Consider the following 22,973-nt stretch of genomic DNA (forward strand, 5'->3'; position numbering starts at 1 on the left):
ATCAGGATGAAATAGTGTAGTATAAATAATAGATTTATTGTAATATATCTGTCCTTTTCTTTGTGTTGCACCACTTAGGTTTCAAGTGTAGATAGTCCTCAACTTACAGTCACAATTGAGCCCAAAATGTCTGTTGCTAAGTGAGATAGTTTTTAAGTGAATTTTGCCCAGTTTAAGACTTTTCTTGCTGCAGTTGTTAAGTGAATCACTGCAATTGTTAACTTAGCAACATGGTTGTTAAGTGAATTTGGCTTCCCCAATGACTTTGCTTGTCAGCAGGTCACCAAAAGTGATCATGTGACAACAGAAAATTGCAACCGTTGTAAATACATGCCAGTGGCCAAGCATCCAAATTTTGATCATGTGACCATGGGGATGCTGCAATGGTTGTAAGTGTGAAAAAAATCAGTGCTCTTGTAACTTTGAATGGTCATTAAATGAATGGTTGTAAGTTGAGGACTACCTGTACAGCTTCATTGGTAATCTTCATGTCCTTCCTTATTGATAGCCTTGATCTAGAATATATGACGATCTGGATTTTTCCCTTACTCCAAGATGGGAGATTTCTGGATGAGCACTTGGATTTTCGTCCAGTGCTTTCACTCCTGAGCATGACTTTTTGCTTCTTCATTTTTCTCTGGATTTGCTGACTTTCTGTGTTGATGGGCCTTCCTCCCGAGGCATCTGCCAGAATAAATGAAAATAAATATTGCAAATATTTGGATATGTCCAGATAGCAGCAGATCTTGTATGATGTATCATTGCTTAGATAATCACAGGAGCCACTTCTGGCTCGGCATTCATGTCTGAATGTTTGAAGATAATGTCTGACATCCTCTTCAATGACCTTTCCAATACTGCCGGCTGCTAGAGCTGGTGTTTTGTGAAGAATTTAAATTAAGTTTCTTGGGGAGGGAGGAAGGGGGGGAGGGAGAGAGGGAGGGAGGGAGGGAGGGAGGGAGGGAAGAAAGAAAGAAAGAAAGAAAGAAAGAAAGAAAGAAAGAAAGAAAGAAAGAAAGAAAGAAAGAAAGAAAGAAAGAAACAAAGGAAGGAAGGAAGGAAGGAAGGAAGGAAGAAAGAAAGAAAGAAAGAAAGAAAGAAAGAAAGAAAGAAAGAAAGAAAGAAAGAAAGAAAGAAAGAAAGAAAGAAAGAAAGAAAGAAGAAACAAAGGAAGGAAGGAAGGAAGGAAGGAAGGAAGAAAGAAAGAAAGAAAGAAAGAAAGAAAGAAAGAAAGAAAGAAAGAAAGAAAGAAAGAAAGAAAGAAAGAAAAATAGGGTGGGGAAAAGGAGGCCTAAAACCAGGAGAGGCCAATATTTTTGTGGGTATTATTTTTTTGGCTTTATTTAATATGGAAATTTTAATTAGCTCAGCTTTTTGTCATCCTCTTTGTTATTAGTCAATGTATTCATCAAGCAAATATGGAAGTTCAGGGAGGCTGGTTAACCCAAGTGCATATTTTTAAATGGATTTAAGGAGAGACTAAAGTTTGCATAAAGATGAGGTAGACTCAGTCTCTGGCATTTATATTTAAAAAGACGGGGAAAGACTTTTCTTGGCTTGAGACAATTGTGGTGCTACAGCTATATAAATTTAGACCCTGAAATCAATCAACCTTAGAGGCAGAGGAGACATTTGGAGCAACCTCCTGATCACTGCAGAAACGTTTTCTTTTCGTATCCCTTCCTACTTTAAACCTGTTAAAATAATGTGTCCTGCATTATACCCATTTATCTCATTCTTCCCCCTGCTTTTTAAAGCAGGATTTGCAGTGAGTTCACTCCATTGTTGAATCCCAGGTGGTGAGAACACTCCAAACGATGCAATGATCAACCCAAGGATGTCACACTTCCATTCGGCACGTGCAATTACGTCTCACGGGAGACCAGTTTATTTATACTGCATATTTGCTCCATGCTTAAGCAAGGTAAAGCACAGTTTGTAGCAGCAGATGGGCAGAATTGGCTGGAGGCTGCTAGTCGACTGGATCAAATTGCAGTTATTTCAGCTACTGCATTAAATGTGCAAACTTCTGGGAGAACAATAATAATAATAATTCTGGTGATGCACAAAATGAAGAGAAACAGCTAGAAAAAATAAAGAAATGTCGTGATTTGCAAATTGAAGTTGAGTGATTGTGGAGGAAAAAATCAATGGTTGTGCTTGTAATGTATTGGGCCTTGTTTTACTGAGTGTACTACATGGGGTTTGAATGCTGGAAGGTTGCTTAAGCAGGGAGCTGGCTAACGGCTCCCAGCTCCTCAGACAACCCGTCTCCAGTGCTGCCATTGGCTGCCTTTAGGGCACCAATAGGTTGCTTTAAACCTATTGGTCACCACCTAGAGGCCAGGGTATAAATTGCAGCATTTACAGCCCTGTTTCCCAGTTCAGTTCATGCAAGCAAATAAAAAATGTTCCTGACTGAACTCGCTTGCCTCTTCTCTTCTCTCAAGCAACGAACCTAGTACACAACACTGGCGACGAAGGTGGGATCCTGCTCCTTCCACAGAACTGAGAGTCACTAGGGGTGAGGCCGGAACGTGCTTGGTGGGAAAGCAATTCCCCCACACACACACAGTTGGCCTAGCACAGCCACACTAGCGACCATGAGCCCTGTGGATCAGTCACTGGGCATACGGAGGAGCAGGACAAGAAGACGATGAGCCCCAGCCACAAAGACTTCCCGAGATGGCGAAGGTCGGAAAGCTGGAAGAATTTGAAGTAACTCACCCAGAAAGATGGTCTTTGTATATTTCCAGGGTCGAGAACTATTTCCGCACCAATCAAGTCGCCGACGATGGCCTGAAGGCTGCAACGCTCCTGTGCGTTTGTGGCCCAACCACATCCGACATCGTGGAGAATTTGTTCGCCCCAACTCAGCTGGAGTCCGTAATGTTCACAGACTTGATGAAATGACTTGGCAACCATTTCCAGCCCAAGCTCTCAGTACTAGCTTGGTGGCACGGGTTCAAACAGAGGGTCCAGCAGCCGGGTGAATCAGCTTCCGAATTCATCGGGGCTTTGAGGCAGGCTGCATGCCTGTGCCAGTTCTCCAATGTAGAAGAGAGACTTCGGGACCAGCTCATTTGTGGCCTCTGAAATTGAGAACTGCAACAGAAGCTCTTCGCCAAAGAGACTTTATTGTTCCCAGACATGTTAAGAGAAATCATGGTGGACGAAACTGCTGGTGGGGCCGTAAAAGCCATGCGGCCAGCCAAAAGCACACAGCACAAGGAGGCCGTCCACCACGAGGACGCCAAACACGTGGAAGACTCCGGCAGCAGCCAAGAAGTGGAGAAGCTTCAACGGCATGACAACCAGCCACGTCGTAGCGACAATATTTATTTATTTATTTAATTTTATTTAATTAAATTTTTATACCGCCCTATTCCTGAAGGACTCAGGGCAGTTTACAGGGCAGCATAAAATACAATATAAAAATAGTATAAAATTAAAATAGATTAAATTAGTTAAGCCCAATAATTAAAACAATATTAAAAACTAAAACTAAAAACAATATTAAAAACTAAAACTAAAACTCACAAGGCAGGTCCCTTCCTTAGGTGCCTGGGTTGTGGTGGCCGCCACCAATGCATGGACTGCAAGTTCTGGACAGCCACGTGCCGGGCCTGTGGGAAGACCGTCCACATCGCGTCTGTCTGCAAGGTCGACAGAAGGACTGCCAATTGAACCGCCAATTGGATGTTCCGATCAGGAGAGATACTGGGGCCCTGGGGCAATTTAGCATAGGGTTTTGCTCCAGCTGCCGCAGCATTTGCCACATGGGAGCTCGCCACCCAATTAAGCTGAAATTTCGACTTTAGGTTGAGCTGCAAGGGGTCCCTTGCAAGATGGATCTGGACACAGGATCAGCCATGTCCATCATATTGCTTGATACATTCAGGTTCATCTGCCACCGCAGTAAGAGATGGGCCAAGCTTAGGCCATCCAACATTATCCTGACCAACTTTCAGAATGCTAGAGTCACCGTCAAGGGCAAGGCACATTGGCCGTCAAATTCAAGGGGTTTTCTGGGCATCTGGACGTTGTCATAGTAGAGGGTCAGAGAACGAGCCTGATAGGGCTCGATTGGTTTGATGCATTAGGTATCCAAGTTACTGGTATCAACTGGACACAAGCTGTGAACTTAGCATCAGTATGCGAGGAGTTCGCAGATGTTTTTGACACAAGTCTGGGAATGTACAAAGGCCCTCCAATAGCATTTAAACTGGATCCTGCTGTAATGCCTATCAGGATTAAGCCACGTAGAGTGCCATTTGCTCTTAAACACAAAATAGATGCTGAATTGGACAAGCTAGTCGAACAGGGGGTACTACAGCCCATAGATGGGGGTGAATGGGAAACCCCAATCATCACACCACTAGTGCACAATTAATCGTGCACTCAAGCAGCACGCATACCCAGTGCCAGTCATGAGCCACATCCTGGCATCTCTGCAAGGGGGTACAGTTTTCGCAAAGTTAGATTTAGCACAGGCCTACCAACAGCTACCTGTGGACAAGGCCATAGCCGCAGCTATGTAACACACAGAGGGGCATTTAAAGTAAAACGCCTCCAATTTGGGGTTAGTATAGCCCCTGGCAGTTTTCAAAGCATTATGGAGCATACACTCAAGGGCATTCCAGGGGTCTGCCCCTACTTCGACGATGTGCTCATTGCCAGTGAGTCCACTGAGGTGCTTGCAAGGAGGCTCAAAGCCATCCTTCAACAGCTCTGCGAAGCGGGCCTTAAACTTAAGAAAAACAAGTGTAGTATAGGAGTTCCATCAACTGAGTTCTTGGGTTTCTGTATCGATGCCAATGGCATCCACCCTGCCAAGTCCAAGCTGAAAGCCATTCAGCTGGCATCTAGCCCCAAGACAAAAGGAGAGCTTCAGGCATTCCTAGGCCTCCTAAATTTTTACCATGCATTCCTTCCTAACAAGGCTGCAGTGGCAGAGCCATTACACCAGCTCTTGGAGAAAAACACTGCTTGGAAATGGACCAAGGTCCATGAAAGCAGTTTTAAGGCATTGAAAGCCCTACTGTCCTCCAGTTCAGTGATCACCCACTTTAAAGAGTCTTTGCCAGTGTGCCTTGCGTGTGACACATCCCCATATGGGGTGGGGGCTGTTTTAAGCCATTTGGAGAGCGATGGGACTCAAGTCCCAATTGCTTATTACACAAGGACATTATCCTCTGCAGAGCGTAATTATGCACAAATTGATAAAGAGGCATTGGCCATCATAGCCGGGGTAAAAAAAATTCCACAACTACTTGAATGGCAGTGACTTCATGGTCTTCACAGACCATAAACTGCTATTGGGGTTATTCACTACTGACAGACAGACACCCCACATCTTGTCCCCTAGGATGTTAAGATGGTCCATCTTCTTATCGGCCTACAGCTTCAGGCTGATTCACAAACCTGGCAAAGACATGGGCCATGCAGATGGCCTCAGTCAGTTGCCATTGTCTCAGATTGAGCCAGATCCAGCTCCAGTGGCTCGCATTTTGTCTATTCAGGATTTGCCTGAGTTCCCCTTCCACGCAGGGGATGTGGCGGCAGAAACTGCTGCAGACAAGTTTTTTTTTTTATTTAAAAAGTTTTACAATACATTTTGACTTTAATCCCCCCTCCCCCACCCCCACCCAACCCTCCCTATCCCTTCACCCCATTCCCTCCTCCCCCCCCGACTTCCCAGAGCTAAATACAGGGTATAAAATCAAAAAACAAACATAAGCACCCCTATGTTATCAGCAATAAACTATTAGTTCTATCTCCCTCTAGCTCATGTAAAATGAATACAAACAATATTAACATTACAAATAAAGTAAAAAAGAAAAAGAGAAAAACAGAAAAGAGCTTTACTCAAAATAGATTTTCTTAATCCCAGTCCTTATTCATATTAATTTCAAAGAAAAAAAATAAACAAATTCTCAGTTACGCGCCAAAAGCGCCTATCTATTAACCTTAATAATCTCCAACCAAACTAAACCATAATCAAAAATAATTCTTGCATGTATCACACCAAATGTCTCGCAGTTCCAAGTCATCCTTGAGTTCAAATAAAAAGAGTAAAAAAAAAAGGGTTAAGCAGTCTGTAAGACAACTTGTTGTTAATTAGGAGCTTGCATACCCATTCTTAGTTCAACACACACTTTTAGTCCATAACCCTAATATACTTTTCTAACAAGCAAATAACATCCATCTTAAATTGTGTTAAATATTAAAAAAAAACTTTCTTTCTCCTCTATGATAAATTTAATCCATTAAGATACTAATTTAAAAATTTAATCAGCAATCTTAACGCCCCAAAACCTTTGGAGCACGTCTGTCATGACCCCCAAAACTTCTTTGGACCGCGCCCCTCCCACATCTTCACTGTAAATACACTTTGGAGATTCCATAACTATCTGCTGGTCTTGCTCTTGCTCTCGTCTCGCTCTTCTTAGGGCGGCACGCGTCTTCCTCTGGCCTCCTGCAACATCCAATGAAACTGTATCTTGATCCCCTCCAACACCATTGTCCTCTATCTGTCTGTCTGCAACATCTTGAAGCTTTCCCTCGCCGTATCCCTTAACAGCTTCCAAAAATGATAGGGGGGTTGCTTTTAACACATTGCTATAAAAATCACGTGCCTGGGCCACAGTAACCAGACGATGTCTTTTACCTTCATGCGTCACCACCAGTCCAACTGGAATCTCCCATCTAAACTTAATATCACATTTCTTAAGTTCCTGTACTAAAAATGCAAAATCTTTCCTTCTCCTTAAAATCTTCGGAGGAATCTCTTTTAAAACCAAGACTTCTTGCTCAGCCACTACCAGTTTAGTATCATAGGCAGCTTGAATAACTTCATCTCTAATTACTCTCTTTGTAAAATAGACCACCACATCTCTGGGTAACTTCCTTTGTCTTGCAATCCATGAATTTACACGAAAAATTTTGTCCATATTTCCCTCAATTTCAGATGCTGGCTGGCCCAATACCCCTTCCAGAGCCTCAGAAATCAGCTGCTTTAAATCTTCTTTACAGTTCTCCTTTAAACCCCTGATTCTAATAGCATACTGCATCTGATGATACTGAGCAAGGCTCAATTCTCCGTCCATTTTATCCCTTATATTTTCATTTTCTGATACCTTTGCTTCTAATATAGAGTTCTTTTGACTGAGATCCTTCACTTTTTCATCCAGCTGTTGCACACATTCAGCTACAGATTCAATCATAGACAACATGTCCACCCTCATTGCTCTAAACTTCTCTTCCATCTTCTTCTCCAGTTTCTCCTCCAACTTTTTCAGCTTTTCATCCATCATGTCAGACATCAATTGTGAATGCTTTCCAAGAGCATCTTGTAAATCCTTAAGCGTCAATGCCGGAGGAGGTGCAGGAGGAAGCAAAGCTTGCAATGAGGTCTGTTGCACCAGGGAAGACCCCGCACCCCGAAGAGCTTTAGAAGTTTTAGCCGCCATCTTCCCCCACTTTCACTTATTGCGCACTTTCACTTTAAAGCTATAAAATCCATTGAGCTAGAGAGTAAAGATAAGAGTCCACATCACCTTGACCTCCTGTACTGCTCTGCCTGCATCTTGATAATCAAAAGTATTTCCTTTTGGCAGGGGTGGTTGCTAACGCCTGGCTCTGCTCCATAAATCCCGTAGCAGGGGCGCTGCGCAGCTCGGAGCAACCCAGGCTTCGGGGGGGCTCAATCCTTCAGCCGCCGAAACTCTCAGCTCAGGCGGCCCCGGAGAGCTCAACCCCTACCTGGGGCCTCACCCCCTCCTCTTCTCCCGAGGAGGGGGCTTCAAATCCATCTAAACAGCTGATCGGCGCTGTTTACGATGGAAAAACACAGCTGCGGAGCGGGCAGCCCGAAAACGGCTGTCTTCGGCGTCGCGTCGCCACCGGAAGCCGCTGCAGACAAGGTTTTAAGCAGAGTGCTATCCTGGATTCACACAGGGTGGCTGGAAAACAGTCCTGGACCTGAGTTCCAGAGCTATTTCACACATAGACACGACCTTTCAGCTCACAAGGGTTGTATTCTATGGGGGAGCAGGGTCATTGTCCCCACTTCATTGAGAGACAGGGTACTGCAATCACTTCATGAGGGACATCCGGGCATTGTCTGGATGAAGGCATGGGCCCAAAGCTACTTATAGTGGCCTGGGTTAGATAAGGCTATCGAAGCTCAAGTACACAGGTGTTACACGTGTCAGCAGGCCTGAAATGCCACATGCTCCTGTCCATAGATGGGAGGAGACACACACTCCTTGGTCGAGGATTCATATCGACTTCGCTGGGCCCTTTCAGGGACAGCTATTTTTTATAGTGGTCGACAGCCACTCTAAATGGCTGGAAGTTATTCCAATCGCGAATATGACTACTGCTAGGACCATCCAGGTGCTTAGGAAACTTTTTGCAACACATGGGCTGCCAGATGACGTAGTATCCAATAATGGGGCCCAGTTCACAGCGGCAGAATTTCAAGCCTTCTTGAGGACTAACCTCATTAGGCACGCTACATTGGCTCCATTTCACCCTTCCAGTAATGGGCAAGCTGAATGGATGGTGTGCACTACAAAGGAGTCACTGAAGAGCATAGTGACTGGGGATTGGCACCACAGACTGGCTGACTGCCTTGCACAGCAACGGGCAAGAGCCCAGCAGAGTTTTGCTGGGGAAGGTGACTAATCACAAAACTGGACAGGCTGCACCCAGACCAGGTGGCAGCAGATGCCTCTCGCCCAAGGCCTCTGAGGGGGTTGCAAGTGGGTGATGGGGTGTGGGCCCAGAACTATGGGCATGGGAACTTGTGGGTGCCAGGCAAAATCGCTAAAATCTTGGGCCCTCTCTCATACGAACTGACTTTAGATGGCGGGCGAGTTGTTCACTGCCACATTGATCAGCTGTGGAAGCAGTTCCCAGAATGGCCACAAAGTGAGGACCTTGTCCCAGGTCCAATTCTAGAACCTCAAACTGGCAGCCAAGCAGAACAATTCACATGCTCTGAGGACCCTAGCAGTCAGAGCAATGGAGAGGTGGTCGTAGAGGGGCAAAGCCTGGGAGTGCAACATGGGTCCCCTGATGGGGAAAGTCAACCTGAACAATACAGCTGCTGTGCTAACTCTGCTCAAACAATGGACTCTGCGGTGGGCCGACCTGGAATGGCCAGCCAGAGGAATTAGAGTCAGCCAGACTCTCATGGACTCAATAATCCTGGTCTAACCAGCCCGGCGGGCAAGCTGGTAGACTGGGAGTTGCTGGGATCCCCCAGGCGATCTATGAGGGTTCGTAAACCTCCAGTTTATTTACAGGATTTTGTCCTAAAATAATTGTGCTGTAATGTTGTGTATGTTTACTGAAATTGCTGGCTGCTCAGGAAAGTCTCTGTATTAGTGGATACATTTGGAACAATGCTGTACTTGTGCATACTACTAATTTGTACTTTTGTAAACTCTGTAATTGCTGTACTTATTTCTTTTGTTGCTATAATGTCTGCACATTCTAGGGGGGAGGGGTGTAATGTATTGGGCCTTGTTTTACTGAGTGTACCACGTGGGGTTTGAATGCTGGAAGGTTGCTTAAGCAGGGAGCAGGCTAACGGCTCGCAGCTCCTCAGACAACCCATCTCCAGCACTGTCATTGGCTATCTCTAGGGCGGCAATAGGTTGCTTTAAACCTATTGGCTGCCACCTAGAGGCCAGGGTATAAATTGCTGCATTCGCAGCCCTGTTTCCCAGTTCAGTTCCTGCAAGCAAATAAAGAATGTTCCTGACTGAACTCGCTCACCTCGTCTCTTCTCTCAAGCAATGAACCCAGTACACAACAGTGCTAATAGTAATAGGAGCCCTTGCAGCAATACCCAAAGGTTTGCCTAGATACATGGATATTTTGACCCTATGAGACCTGAATATTCTGACTTTGCAAAAACCCACCCTACTGGGAACTGCCTATATACACTCAGACATTACCTTAGCAGCTCTTAGGTCCTTGGTTAGGACTTGAATGGTTAAGGTTTTACCACTCCCAGACTGTGAATCAAATTGAAGATTAAATAACAATAACAACAAACAGTACCACTGCAATGTGGCAGTATGGCGGGTTCCTAGTCACTGTTCCATGCAACTGGCCACAAACTTCTTTACAATATTCCAGTTTATTCTGTCTGTCTCCAAAATAAGTGTGGAGTTGATATATTTATTTATTTATTAAAATTATATGCTGCCCATCTCACTCTGAAAAGTGACTCTGTGGCTTACAGTGAAAATTATAAATAAGAAAATATTAGAAAAATTAAACAGAGGTAGTCCTTGACTTACGGCCACAATTGAGCCCAAGATTTATGTTGCTAAGTGAGGCAGTTGTTAAGTGTGTCACACCCAATTTTACAACTTTTTTGCCACAGTTGTTAAGTGAATCACTGCAATTAAGTAGGTCACACAATCATTAAGCGAATCTGGCTTCCCCCATTGACTTTGCTTGTCGGAAGGCACTTGGCAAGATCGCCAACAGAGATCATGTGACCCTGGGAGATCATTTTTAAGTGAGTTTTGCCCACCGTCATAAATATGAGTCAGTTGCCAAGCATCTGAACCTTGATCATGTGACCATGGGGATGTTGAAATGGTTAAGTGTGAAAAAAGATCATGATCCACTTTTTCCCTTTAACTTTGAATGATCACTCAATTAACTGTTATAAGTCAAGGACTACCTATCCAAAGAAGCCAAAAGGCAAGATTGATATTGCCAGGGCTTTTTTTCTCATAGAACGCTCAGAACGGAGTTCCGGCACCTTTTTTGGATGGAACCTTGTAGGGTAGGCAAGGCAGGTTGTCTGACATGTGTGAGTTCCGGCACCTTTTTCTTTTACAAAAAAGCACTGGATATTGCATGCCAGAACAACTAGACACAAGGACAGGTTTTTTCCCCCATGCCACCACTCTGCTAAGCAACTAATTCCCACAACACTGTCAAACCATTGCGATTCTCCTTCTCCTCTTTCCTGTTACCTATCTCCTTATCTACTTATGACTGTAATTTTGCTGCTTGTATCTTGTGATTGATATTGTTTTATTTAGTATCCTAGTATGATTTATGTTGTTGGCTTGTTTAGTATCCTGTATCACTAAGTGTTGTATCTTATGATTTAGGATGAATGTATTTTTATGATGGTGATGAATGATGATTTATCACCTGTTGCTTGTATGTACACTGAGAGCTTATGCACCGGAGATAAACTCCTTGTGTGTCCAATCCCACTTGGCCAATAAAGAATTGTATGTTTCTATATGGTAGTAGCCTTTCCTCAGTTAATCTGTCAGCCACCTTCAACACTGAGTGCTCCTGTTAAGACCACCGGTTAACTGGCAAGCCAGGTTTTAATGCACTTCAGGAAGGTAAGAAAAGTAAGTGCAGACCTTACCTCAGGCATCCAAAGAGAGGGACTATGGCAGAAAAAGCTCATCTTCAAGGGGATGACCAATACAAATAGCTCTCGACTTATGACCACAATTGAGCCAAAATTTCCATTGCTAAGCCAGGCGGTTGTTAAATGAGTTTTGCCCCGTTTTACACTCATTTTTGTCACAGCTGTTAAACGAATCACTGCAATTGCTAAGTGAGTCAAGTGGTCATTAAGCAAATCTGGCTTCCCCCCATTAACTTTGCCCATTGGAAGCCAGCTGGGAAGGTTGCAAAAGGTGATCTTATGAGCCAGAACGCTGCAACCGCCATTAACACATGATCGTTGCCAAGGGCCTGAATTTTGATCACATGACCATGGGGAATGCTGTTACCGTTGCAAGTGTGAAAAACAATCATAAGTCACTGTTTTCATGCTGGCTCAGGAATTCTGGGAGTTAAAGTCCAGAGGTTATAGAGTTGTCATAGTTGCCCATCCCTGGGTTTCAGAGAGGTTTTATTTTAAGGAAAAAAACAACAACAAGATCATCTATTACTGTTCAGTTGCTATTACAATATTACACTCTAATACTATCATTTGTTCAGAATGGTACAGGGTCTCCTGCTTAAGCAGGGAGTTGGACTAGAAGACCTCAAAGCTCCCTTCCAACTCTGTTATTCTGTATTCTGCATTCCATATTCTAAAACTCAGTTGTTTGCATATCTCTGCTAGAAATGTACTTATCCATTTCTGAACTGGAGTACATTAAAGGTAAAGGTAAAGGTTCCCCTGCACATGTGTGCTAGTCGTTTCCAACTCTAGGGGCCGGTGCTCATCTCCGTTTCAAAGCCGAAGAGCCAGCGCTTCTCCGAGGACGTCTCCGTGGTCATGTGGCCGGCATGACTAGACGCCAAAGGCGCACGGAACACTGTTACCTTCCCACCGGAGTGGTCCCTATTTTTCTACTTGCATTTTTATGTGCTTTCGAACTGCTAGGTTGGCAGAAGCTGGGACGAGTAACAGGCGCTCACTCTGTTATGTGGCACTCGGGATTTGACCCGCCAAACTGCCGACCTTCTGATCGACAAGCTCAGCATCCTAACCCACTGAGCCACCTCTAAAGTTGAGCCAAGGAGGCTTGTAGGCTTTAAAAATCTCTTTGGGGATGGAAATGATTTCTGACCATCAAGCTGTATGTTTTTCTTTCTCACTCTTCTCCCCCCCAATCTGTCTGCCCCCCCCAAAAAAAGATGACTTGTTATATTCTCACATCAATGGAAAACATCATTCACAGCTGAAAAAAGATCGAGTGTCATGTCTGGTGTCGCCACCATATGTAAATGATGTCAATCCGGCTTGCAACATCTCATCCATCACAGGTGCTGATGCCTTTCTGTTTTCATCTTCAAAAGAAAAGACACCTTGATGCCTGCTTTCCTCTTTTTTTTGTTCTGCCTTTCCTTTTTTTTTACAAGCTTAGCATTTGCTTCAAACTATAGCCTGAGTACCCCATTCATAAATGTCCCCTTTATCCTTCACCTCAGATAAATAAATCCTTCTGTTTTACAATCATCGTTGCCTTTTGTAGGGATGGTGAAATGTACACAGGGCCAGAGCGCTTATCACAAAGACATGACACAAACTCTCCATATACTGTACTGGATGATCTGTCCTCCCAATATTGCAAACTCTACCGAGATATCAGAACAACATACATCCTCCCTCTATTAGAGAGATTTTTAGGGAGACCTGATAATTTCTATGTGAACCATCTTCTCCAGGACTCAAATCCAGTCATGTAGTGGCCACATTTTGGGCTGCTTCAATGGTAATAAGGCAAAACCGGCTAAACAACTAACGACTCTTTTTTATCAACATTTTGTTTAGTTATTTTTAAGTAATTTTCAAAGAACATATATTTTGTATTAGTTTTATTATACTGCAATAATAGATTTATTAGTGTTAGGAAAATAAATAGGTTATTATTGTAATAGAGGTGTTCAGAGTATATCATATTTGGTTTATTTTATAGTTGCTAATATACAATTAGACTTATTTCTCTCTGCCGATCCTGATTATATTTGTTATGTTTTATTCCCCTTTTTATTATTTTATGTTGCTGGTCATTGACTGAATAAGTAAATAAAATAAAACTTTTAGCAGGCCTCAAACCTCTTACCTGAATTCTTTGAGGTCTGGATGTAACCGTTTCTCCAGTGAAAGGATTCCAACTGAGTCTGGGAGTTAAGCATCTATTGGCTATTTTTGAGTGGGGAAGGATCCCATTTCTTTGGAATTTGGGTGAAGTAGAACAAGGAGTCCCTTTTTACCCAGAATAGCTTTTACATTAATTTTCCACTTGACAAAGCTGGTTTAGGAATTCAGGATGCTTATAAAAAATGACATCCAGTTCTGGAGCAGTAATGAATTTTTTTAAGGAATATTAAAAAGTGGTAAATAAAATATCAGAAAGATATTGAAGGAAGGAAGGAGGGAGGGAGGGAGGGAGGAAGGAAGGAAGGAAGGAGGAAGGAAGGAAAGAAGGAAGGAAGGAGGGAGGGAGGGAGGAAGGAAGGAAGGAAGGAAGGAAGGAAGGAGGGAGGGAGGGAGGAAGGAGGGAAGGGAGGGAGGGAGGGAGGGAAGAAGGGAGGGAGGAAGGAAGGAAGGAGGGAGGGAGGGAGGGAGGAAGGAAGGAAGGAGGGAGGGAGCGAGGAAGGAAGGAAGGAAGGGAGGAAGGAAGGGAGGAAGGAAGGAAGGAAAGAAGGAAGGAAGGAAGGAAGGAAGGAAGGAAGGAAGGAAGGAAGGAAGGAAGGAAGGAAGGAAGGAAGGAAACGATCTGGATAATCTTTTGTTAGGAACGTTGTAGTGTATCTTGCAGTGTGCAGGTAATTGAACCTGATGATTGATTACGTGCCATCAAGTTGTTGTGACCCCTAGGGATTGGTTTTCTCCAAGATGCTCTATCCCTAACCTGTTCTTTCAAGCCTCCGAACAATGCATTCATAGAGTTCTGTAACTGAGTGTTTCCACTTTTTTGCTGGTGATCCTCTTCTTCTCTTTTCTATCACCTTTCTCAGAATTAGAGCCTTTTCCAGAAAGCTGTGTCTGAAATTTGAGCCTGGTCATTTGTGTCTTGAAAGTCCAACTTTCACTTCCATAGAGAGTGACAGGGTATAACCGTGGCTTGCACAATTCTGATCTTTGTAGGTATGTGTGGTGGGATATAGTCTGGATTTCCAGCAAGGAGGGAGTGCATTCCAGAGGAGCAAAAGACAGAGAGGTTAGATAGTTTGTGCATCCTTCCACTTCACTGCTGGTCATCCTCTTCTTCTCTCTCCTTCTACCTTCTCCAGCATTAGAGAAAGTTGAATCTTCACACTAGGTGTCCAATGTAGGGCAAGTTGAATCTGGTCATTTGTACTTCAAGTGTGAACTCCAGGTTGATCTGTTTGATGATCCATCAGGTTTTTTTTTGGGGGGGGGGGCTGTGCACCATGTTCTCAGGAGTCTTCTCCAACACCACAGTTTAAAAGCATCAATATTTTTCTTACCATGTTTCTTCCAAGTCAAGTTTTGCTTCCATAGAGTATCTCAAGGAATACAGTGGCTTACATGATTCTATCTTGGGTGTCACCTATTTGTAATCACTTTTAAGGCAGGGCTCTGTTTGTGTGGTTGTGGCTGTTATCTTGGCTTTTTTCAACACCCACCCACACTCCAGATATCCTAACTGGCATCATTCTAAGCACAGTAGCCTTTTTAAATGTCCAGAGAATGAGGGAGCCTGTCAGTCAGTTGATGTAAGTTCTAATATAAATTGAATCACCTTCTTGTTAAATTTTAATTTTTTTAAAAAAAAATTGAGCTGAATATTGAAAGCTGATCCTAACAACAAAATTAAAATAGACCCAGCTTGCCCTAGTTTGCTACTGAAATCTAAAGTTACTTTAATCCCCACCAGAAATTGTTTTGGGGTAGAATTATGAATTTAGCTAGTTTGAGGTCTGTTTATGGCTTCTGCCCTGCCAGAAATCTCATGGGAATAAAATGCTTCATTTCCTTCCCACTGGGATACTTGGCAGACCTCATTTTAATCCCTATTCATTATTATAAAACATTATGAAATCTGTGAACTTCATTTTACAGTTTCAGTCTCAGGATCTGCATGTTACAGCATATCACAAAACAAGGCATAACTTATTCAATGACTGGGATATGAAAATGATATGAAACATTTGGAATAATCTTTACATTCTTAAATGGAGAGGATATTGAGAAATTAGCTTCAAAGTTAGCAGGGATGGGGAGATTTTTCTGTTGTAGAATTCTCCCTGAAGAATGTTGCCCCATGTCCCATTGCTTAGATATAAGGAATCGATTAAAAAATTGTGTTTTCAGGTTAGTCCAATATCGTTCCTTCAGCATCAGTATCCTTCAACCTTTCTTCGGCATCACCATAACCTCCACCTCTTAATTTATAATTAAAGAGAGGCAGCACTGTAGCTTGGGACGGATTTAGTCTAAGTGTGGGATGTTGTGATAGAGATCAGCAGAAGTCCCCCTTCAACACAGAAATCTCCTACATATAAACAAGTATATAGAATAGGTAGAACCAGTGAATTAAAGTTCTAAAGTTCTAAAGAAGGAATGATGAAAACTCTTTAATTTCACAACATATGGACAGACTTAACCATAGTTTCACCTGGGAAATTGTGGCTATCTTAGATAAAGCCAGTTGCAATGTATGGCAGTGAAAGTTGGACCATAAGAAAGGCTGAGCGCCAAAGAATTGAGGCCTTTGAACTAGGGTGCTGGAGAAGACTCCTGCGAGTCCCTTGGACTGCAAGGCGATCAAACCGGTCAGTCCTAGAGGAGATCAACCCTGACTGCTCTTTAGAAGGCCAGATCCTGAAGCTAAAACTCAAATACTTTGGCCACCTAATGAGAAGGAAGGACTCACTGGAGAAGAGCCTAATGCTGGGAAAGATTGAGGGCAATAGAAGAAGGGGACGACAGAGAATGAGGTGGCTGGATGGAGTCACTGAAGCAGTAGACGTGAGCTTAAATGGACTCCAGAAGATGGTAGAGGACAGGAAGGCCTGGAGGAACATTGTCCATAGGGTCGCGATGGGTCGGACACGACTTCGCAGCTAACAACAATAGATAAAGCCAAGTCCAAAAAAAATCCTAGAGAATTTCTAGAAACCTGGCACTCTGACAAAATAGCCATCAATAGACACATATCTATAATATATACAATCAATAAATCAAAAAGGGAACAAAAAGACCAAAACACCTCCCCACGAGCAATCAACACCCAGACGAGCATAGATTAACTCCAACATTGACATCAGGCCAACAATCAGAGAAGAAAGGAGGTCAACGTATTCCCTAAGTCTAAAGCACCTGAAAGCAGGACAAGAAGCAATGGATGGAAACTAATTGAGGAGAGAACCAATCTAGAGCTAAGGACAATTAGCAGAATGACTTGCCTACAGAACCTGTGGGTGCTCCATCATTGGACGTTTTTAAGAAGAGATTGGACAACCATTTGTGTGAAATGGTATAGGGGCTCCTGCTTGAGCAGGGGGTTGGACTAGAAGATCTCCAAGGTTCCTTCCAACTCTGTTATTATGTTAAACAATATCCCAATCAAGGAACTACAGGACAAGTAATAGTAAACTGTCCAACCAGAGTCACCAAGATACTCCCACCAACACTGACAGGGCAAGCCACTAGAGCAGGGGTAGGCAACCTTGGCTCTTTTATGACTCGTGGACTTGAACTCCCAGAATTCCTGAGCCAGCCATGCTGGCTCAGGAATTCTGGGAGTTGAAGTCCACGAGTCATAAAAGAGCCAAGGTTGCCTATCCCTGCACTAGAGTATCAACTGAGAGCAAACTCCACTTCTTGCAAGCATTGATGATGTTACCTGGACTGGTAATGAAACGTCTGCAAGAAAGCAACCAAGCTCAGAGAACAAGGACCCTTCAAAGAGAAATCTGAAAACAATTCCAAGAAATAGACTTTTGGGGCTTCCTAGTACAGTATCCCCAAACTCAAGAAGTTCCTCCTAAGCTCAGATTGGTGAAGAGGGTATAGCTTCTCTGTGTGTGGGATGAGTGATAATGAAAATGAAGCACAATATTCAATGATAATATTTAATAATAATGCTCCAGATTTTCCATCTATTGCCAGACATATGAAAATAAATGCCACTAAAAATGTTTCCATGCAAATCTTCTTATTATGATTATTTATAACAGCATTACAAACTTTTGGGAAATTAAAGTAAATGTCAAGCCAAATGTAATCATCTCCCCTCAGGCTTTGGCACATTTGGGACTCTGGCAGCCTCCCATTTTTCTTTATAATCAGAAAAGACGGTCAACCAACGAGGCTGTATTTTCATTCCTCACTTAGTGGGTTATTAATTGGAATTTCATATATATGAGCTAGAAAGCAGGAGATTGTGACTCTAAGTCCCGCCTTAGTCATGACAGCCAGCTGATTAACATTGGGCCAGTCACTCTCTCTCAGCCCAACCCACCTCACAGGGTTGTTGTGGTGGGGAAAATAGGAGGACGAAGAAGTGTTCGATATATTTATTATTTATTTATTTTATTATTTGGATTTATATACCGCCCCACTCCCGAAGGACCTGGGGCGGTGTACAGGGCAATTAAAACACTATATACAACACATAATATACAAAAATTAAAATAAATTAAACCAAGTAGCCCTAAACAATAAAACACATTCTAAAATGTAAAATTTAAAATTTAAAATCTAAAATCCCAGTCCCTCAGTCCAGGCCGGCAAGTTCAAATAGCCAAGTCTTCAGGTCGCGGCGGAAAGAGCGAAGGTCAGGAGCTGCCTTGACTTGGTTGTAATAATAATAAAGGTGGGGAGATGATGATAGATAGATAGATAGATAGATAGATAGATAAGATAGGTAGGTAGGAGATAGATGATAGATAGACAGACGGATGGACGGACGGACGGTCAGACAGACAGACAGATAGATGGACACTATTATCTATTGCATGCATTGTTTCATTATTTTATTTTTATTTTCTTAGAATACCCCTGATTCTTACTGACAAGTTTTCACTTAATAATAAACAATAACCTCACACAAAAGCTTCTATACTTGACACAATTGTCAGCCATGTGACTTTCCCATGGTGTATTCTGCTCTTTAGTAATCAGGCCCCAAAGGTGGGGATTAAGAAGAGGAGTGTCATCAATTCTTTTGTATCTGATAAGGTAATTCTGTGTCATGAGGCCAACTCCTGGAAATGTAACTCCCGGAAACTTAACACCATGCAGAGAAATTCTTGAAATACCAGAACAGGCAAAGGGATCATTCTGCACAGGAGAATATCAGGAACAATATCAAGGAAAGGATGAGTGAAAAATGGTAACAGGCCGGCACTGTTCATTGAAAAACAGAGATCCTTGTCTGTGTTTTGGAATGTGAATCTCTAATAAAATAAAATAAAAATAATCAAATAACTTCATTAGGCTGAAAGCCCAGGATGCAGAAGTATCTGTTTGATGAGTTCATTGGAAGGGAATAATTGAACTTTCTTCATAACTGAAAAGATATATTATAGCAGAAAAATGGTATTAATGAATGGTGTTAATGAAAGACACTTATTTGAGAAAGGTGTGTACAAGATGCATAGTGGTGTCCTTCCAGGTTTTTATTGGTTTGTTTGTTTGTTTTAATTGCAAGTTGATGCAAAACTGAAAACCAATTCTGGGGGTTGAAGTCCACCGGTTGTAAAGTCACCATAGTTGCCCATTCCTGCTCTATAGAGAGATATTGACAAAGAGTCCAGTGCTTTTGTAGTTCTTTTGAATCTGGGTCAATCTAAAATTGGGTACGTTTTCAAAAAAAAAAGAACCCTCAACAATACCATTGAGAAGTTTTTATTGTACCATACATCACAAAGGAAAAAAATACCAAGAAGTTCAAAAAGATAGATTGGCAGTTTGGCATAGGGCTGTTTATAGCTTGGCTCAGAAGAAACGGAAGATTATGATTGGAGGGCACCAGCTCTGGGAATATCCATGGGCTCTACTTTCAGCTCTTTAATTTGTTGAGCCAAATAATGCTCGTGTCTTATCAGCGATTAGCACAGCGATCCTAATGGCCAAGTTTTGAAAACTCAGGAAGGAGGTTATGATTCTCAGGTGTTTTTTTTTTCTGTGTGTGTATGTGTGTGCTAGCAATGGGTAACACTAGAGACAGTAAATAGGATGTGAGTTTTTCTTATTCTGTTTCCACAACCCTGGTTGTATTCGTCTTCTCACAGAATGCCATCAAAACATGTGTTTTGGCCCAAGGTAAAGGTAAAGGTAAAGGTTCCCCCGCACATGCGTGCTAGTCGTTTCCGACTCTAGGGGCCAGTGCTCATCTCCATTTCAAAGCCGAAGAGCCAGTGCTTGTCCGAGGATGTCTCCGTGGTCATGTGGCCGGCATGACTAGACGCCAAAGGCGCACGGAACACTGTTACCTTCCCACCGTAGTGGTCCCTATTTTTCTACTTGCATTTTTACGTGCTTTCGAACTGCTAGGTTGGCAGAAGCTGGGACGAGTAACAGGCGCTCACTCTGTTATGCGGCACTCGGGATTCGACCCGCCAAACTGCCAACATTCTGATCGACAGGCTCAGCGTCCTAACCCACTAAGCCACCGCGTCCCTTTTTGGCCCAAATCGCATGACAAAACCCATTCCCCCAAACACTTAGCTAATAAAGATTGTCCTTGACTTACAACCATTCATTTAGTGGTCATTCACAGTCATAGTGGCACTGAAAAAATGTGACTTATGACTGATCCTCACACTTATGACTGTGGTAGCATCCCCATGATCATGTGATCAAAAGTCAGGTGTTTTGCAACTGGCCTGTATTTACAAAGATTGCAGCATCCCAGGGCCTCTATTGGAGATCTTCCCAACTGGCTTCCAATAAGCAAAGTCAGTGGGGGAAGCCAGATTTTCTTAATGACTGTATGATCTACTTAATGGCAGTGATTCACTTAACAACTGTGCCAAAACAAATTGTAAAATTGGGTGTCACTCACTGGACTGCCTCACTTAGCAACAGAAATTCTGGTCTCAATTGTGGTCATAAGCCAAGGACTGACTCTACAACCAAATTGCAAGTTTTTGCGGTGTTGGTTTATTCATGTTATGTATCAGATTGGTTTACAAGGGGAAAAAAATCTGGTTTACAAGGGGGAAAAATCTGGTTTACAAGGGGGAAAAAAATAGTTAAAACCAGATTTAATTTCTTTTTTTGTTTTGCTTTGGGGCTTCCCTGAAGCTCTATTCCTGATTTGTTTCTGTGGAGCGATAATATAATTACTTATATAAAATACCATAGTGCCTTTCCCTAAGGCAGGGGTTGGCAACCTCAGCTCTTTTATGACTCATGGACTTCTGGGAGTTGAAGTCCATGAGTCATAAAAGAGCAGAGGTTGCCTACCCCTGCCCTAAGGAGATCTACCCATCCTGCCAGGTCAGATAGGGTGGGATTACTCTTAATCCCTTTTCCTAAACAAATATTGCCATCAGATGGGATCTAGGAAGCATGCTTTTTCCATAGCAGCCCCTGCCCTTTGGAATACTCTGTCCCCATGAAGTTTGGCAGGCCTCCATCCTTTTAGCCTTCCATAAAGCTTTAAAGGCCTGACTTCCCCCAAGCCTTGGGAGATTAAAGGATTGCACAATAGAACTGACTGACACCAGGTTTTTGTTGTTTTTCATGTTGAGTTTTATAGTTTTAAAATGATTTTATAGGTCTTTTAATTTTTGATTGGGCGCCTTCCAGGGTTGGTTGAAAGATGGGTGGTTATATAAAGGCTTTAAATAAATAAAATAAATCTTCAGCAAGTGTGTGGTGTTATCCTCTGAGCTCCCTTAGGTACTAGTCTTAGGTTGCAGCTTGCTGGATCAAACCACCAAGTACCCTGTAATATCTTATTTAGAAACTCTGAGGACACTATCCATCATTTTCATGGTTTTATTTTCAGCCAAAGGAGAGAATGCAAAATAATAAGACAATGTGTTCCTTCTGCTACAGTTCCCATGATCATTAGCCCCATGGCTTTCTGCAAGGAGCTTTTTCATTTCTTATCAATTTCTTCTCTCTGTCCAACAATCCCTCATCTAATCTATCTGAAACCTGGCTAGTATAAATGCTAATCTCATCACTTTCTTCAACTCCATTGGATTCTACATCTTTTTTTTTAAGAAAGAAATGTAAAGGAATTACTTTGAAGCCCATGTACTAAATTTTAGTAACTTTGGCAGGCTGTAGCCCTTCAGAAAGGTCTGTTTTGTTTGCAAATATAATCCTTATAAGACCAGCAAAATACCTAACCGTGGTTTGTGGTTTTCTTTATGTGGGATTATGGTACAGTAAATGGTTTTTTCTGGATCTATTCCCTACTTCCCAATTTTTTTTATCAATACATTTGTCTCAAACAGTAACAAATCCAACTGAACTAAAGGTATTGAAAGGACAGCAGATTCTGTTTCTTGCTCTAATTCTTGAATTAACTTTTAGACATTGCTGAATTGATTCAGAATTAGGAGAAATGAACCATGGATCAGATCATACCCAGAGAAAGAAATAGGGAGAATTCTTACATCCTGGAGAACTACAGCTAGGGTTGGGGTGTAAAACACCCAAGACATAGACAGAACCAAGATGGTGGGCATGATAATACAGTTGCAGCTGCCATTTTGCTTTCTTCCCTTTGGCTATCCCCAGTGGTAGGATTCAAATATGCGAACAACTGGTTCTCTGTGTGGATGCCACTTCTGGAAGTCCATTCTTGGCCTGGGCAACAAAAAATTAGCTACTGGTTCTGTCAAAGTGGTGCGAACTGGCTGACTCCCACCACTGGCTATCCCTGATTGTTGATGGCGTACAGGCTTATATGTTGATCAAGGTACCTCCCCTGCCAGGTAAGTGTGGCACACAGGCTTATATGTTGAGGATCCCTAGTTCAATCCCAACATCTGCAGGTGAATTTGAGATCTTTCTTTAAAACTAAGGTAACATTCAGTACAGGTAGTCCTTGGTCTACATTCACAACTAAGCCCAAAATTTCCATTGCTAAGTACGACAGTTAAGGGAGTTTTTTAGGACCTTTCTTGCCATTGTTGGTAAGTGGATCCCTACAGTTAAGTTAGTAACATGGTTGTGGCTTGGCTTGGCTTAACAATCACATGATTCACTTAACAATTGCAGCAGCTTGCTTAACAGCTGGTCACAAAATGGGATGTAACTCACTTAACAACTGCCTTGCTTAGCCATGGAAATTTTGAGCTCAGTTGTGATCGTATGTTGCAGACCTGTATTTCATCCATGCAATTGCTATGTTTTCCCTTGATATATGGCTTTGTGTTAACACACGGGTCGGCAACCCGTGGCTCTGGAGCCGCATGCGGCTCTTTGAGCCGTCTCCTGCGGCTCCCAGCCGCCCGGTGCGCGTGCACCTCTTCGAACGGGCAGTGGTGCGCGCGGACCTCTCCAAATGGAGAGTGGC

At 42.8% G+C, this 22,973-nt stretch overlaps 1 long non-coding RNA gene across 1 annotated transcript in view; it reads left to right on the forward strand.

The window, feature by feature from the left end:
* Window positions 1–732: 732 nt before the first annotated feature.
* The window catches only part of LOC308671591, a 711,918-nt gene continuing 689,677 nt past the window's right edge, over window positions 733–22,973 (forward strand). The window contains exon 1 of the long non-coding RNA XR_014027245.1: window positions 733–1,275. This is a non-coding gene — a long non-coding RNA (uncharacterized lncRNA). The remainder of the gene's footprint in view (window positions 1,276–22,973) is intronic.

The sequence above is a fragment of the Vipera berus genome (assembly GCF_964194415.1).
Source record: "Vipera berus genome assembly, chromosome: 1".
NCBI classification, from domain to species: domain Eukaryota; kingdom Metazoa; phylum Chordata; class Lepidosauria; order Squamata; family Viperidae; genus Vipera; species Vipera berus.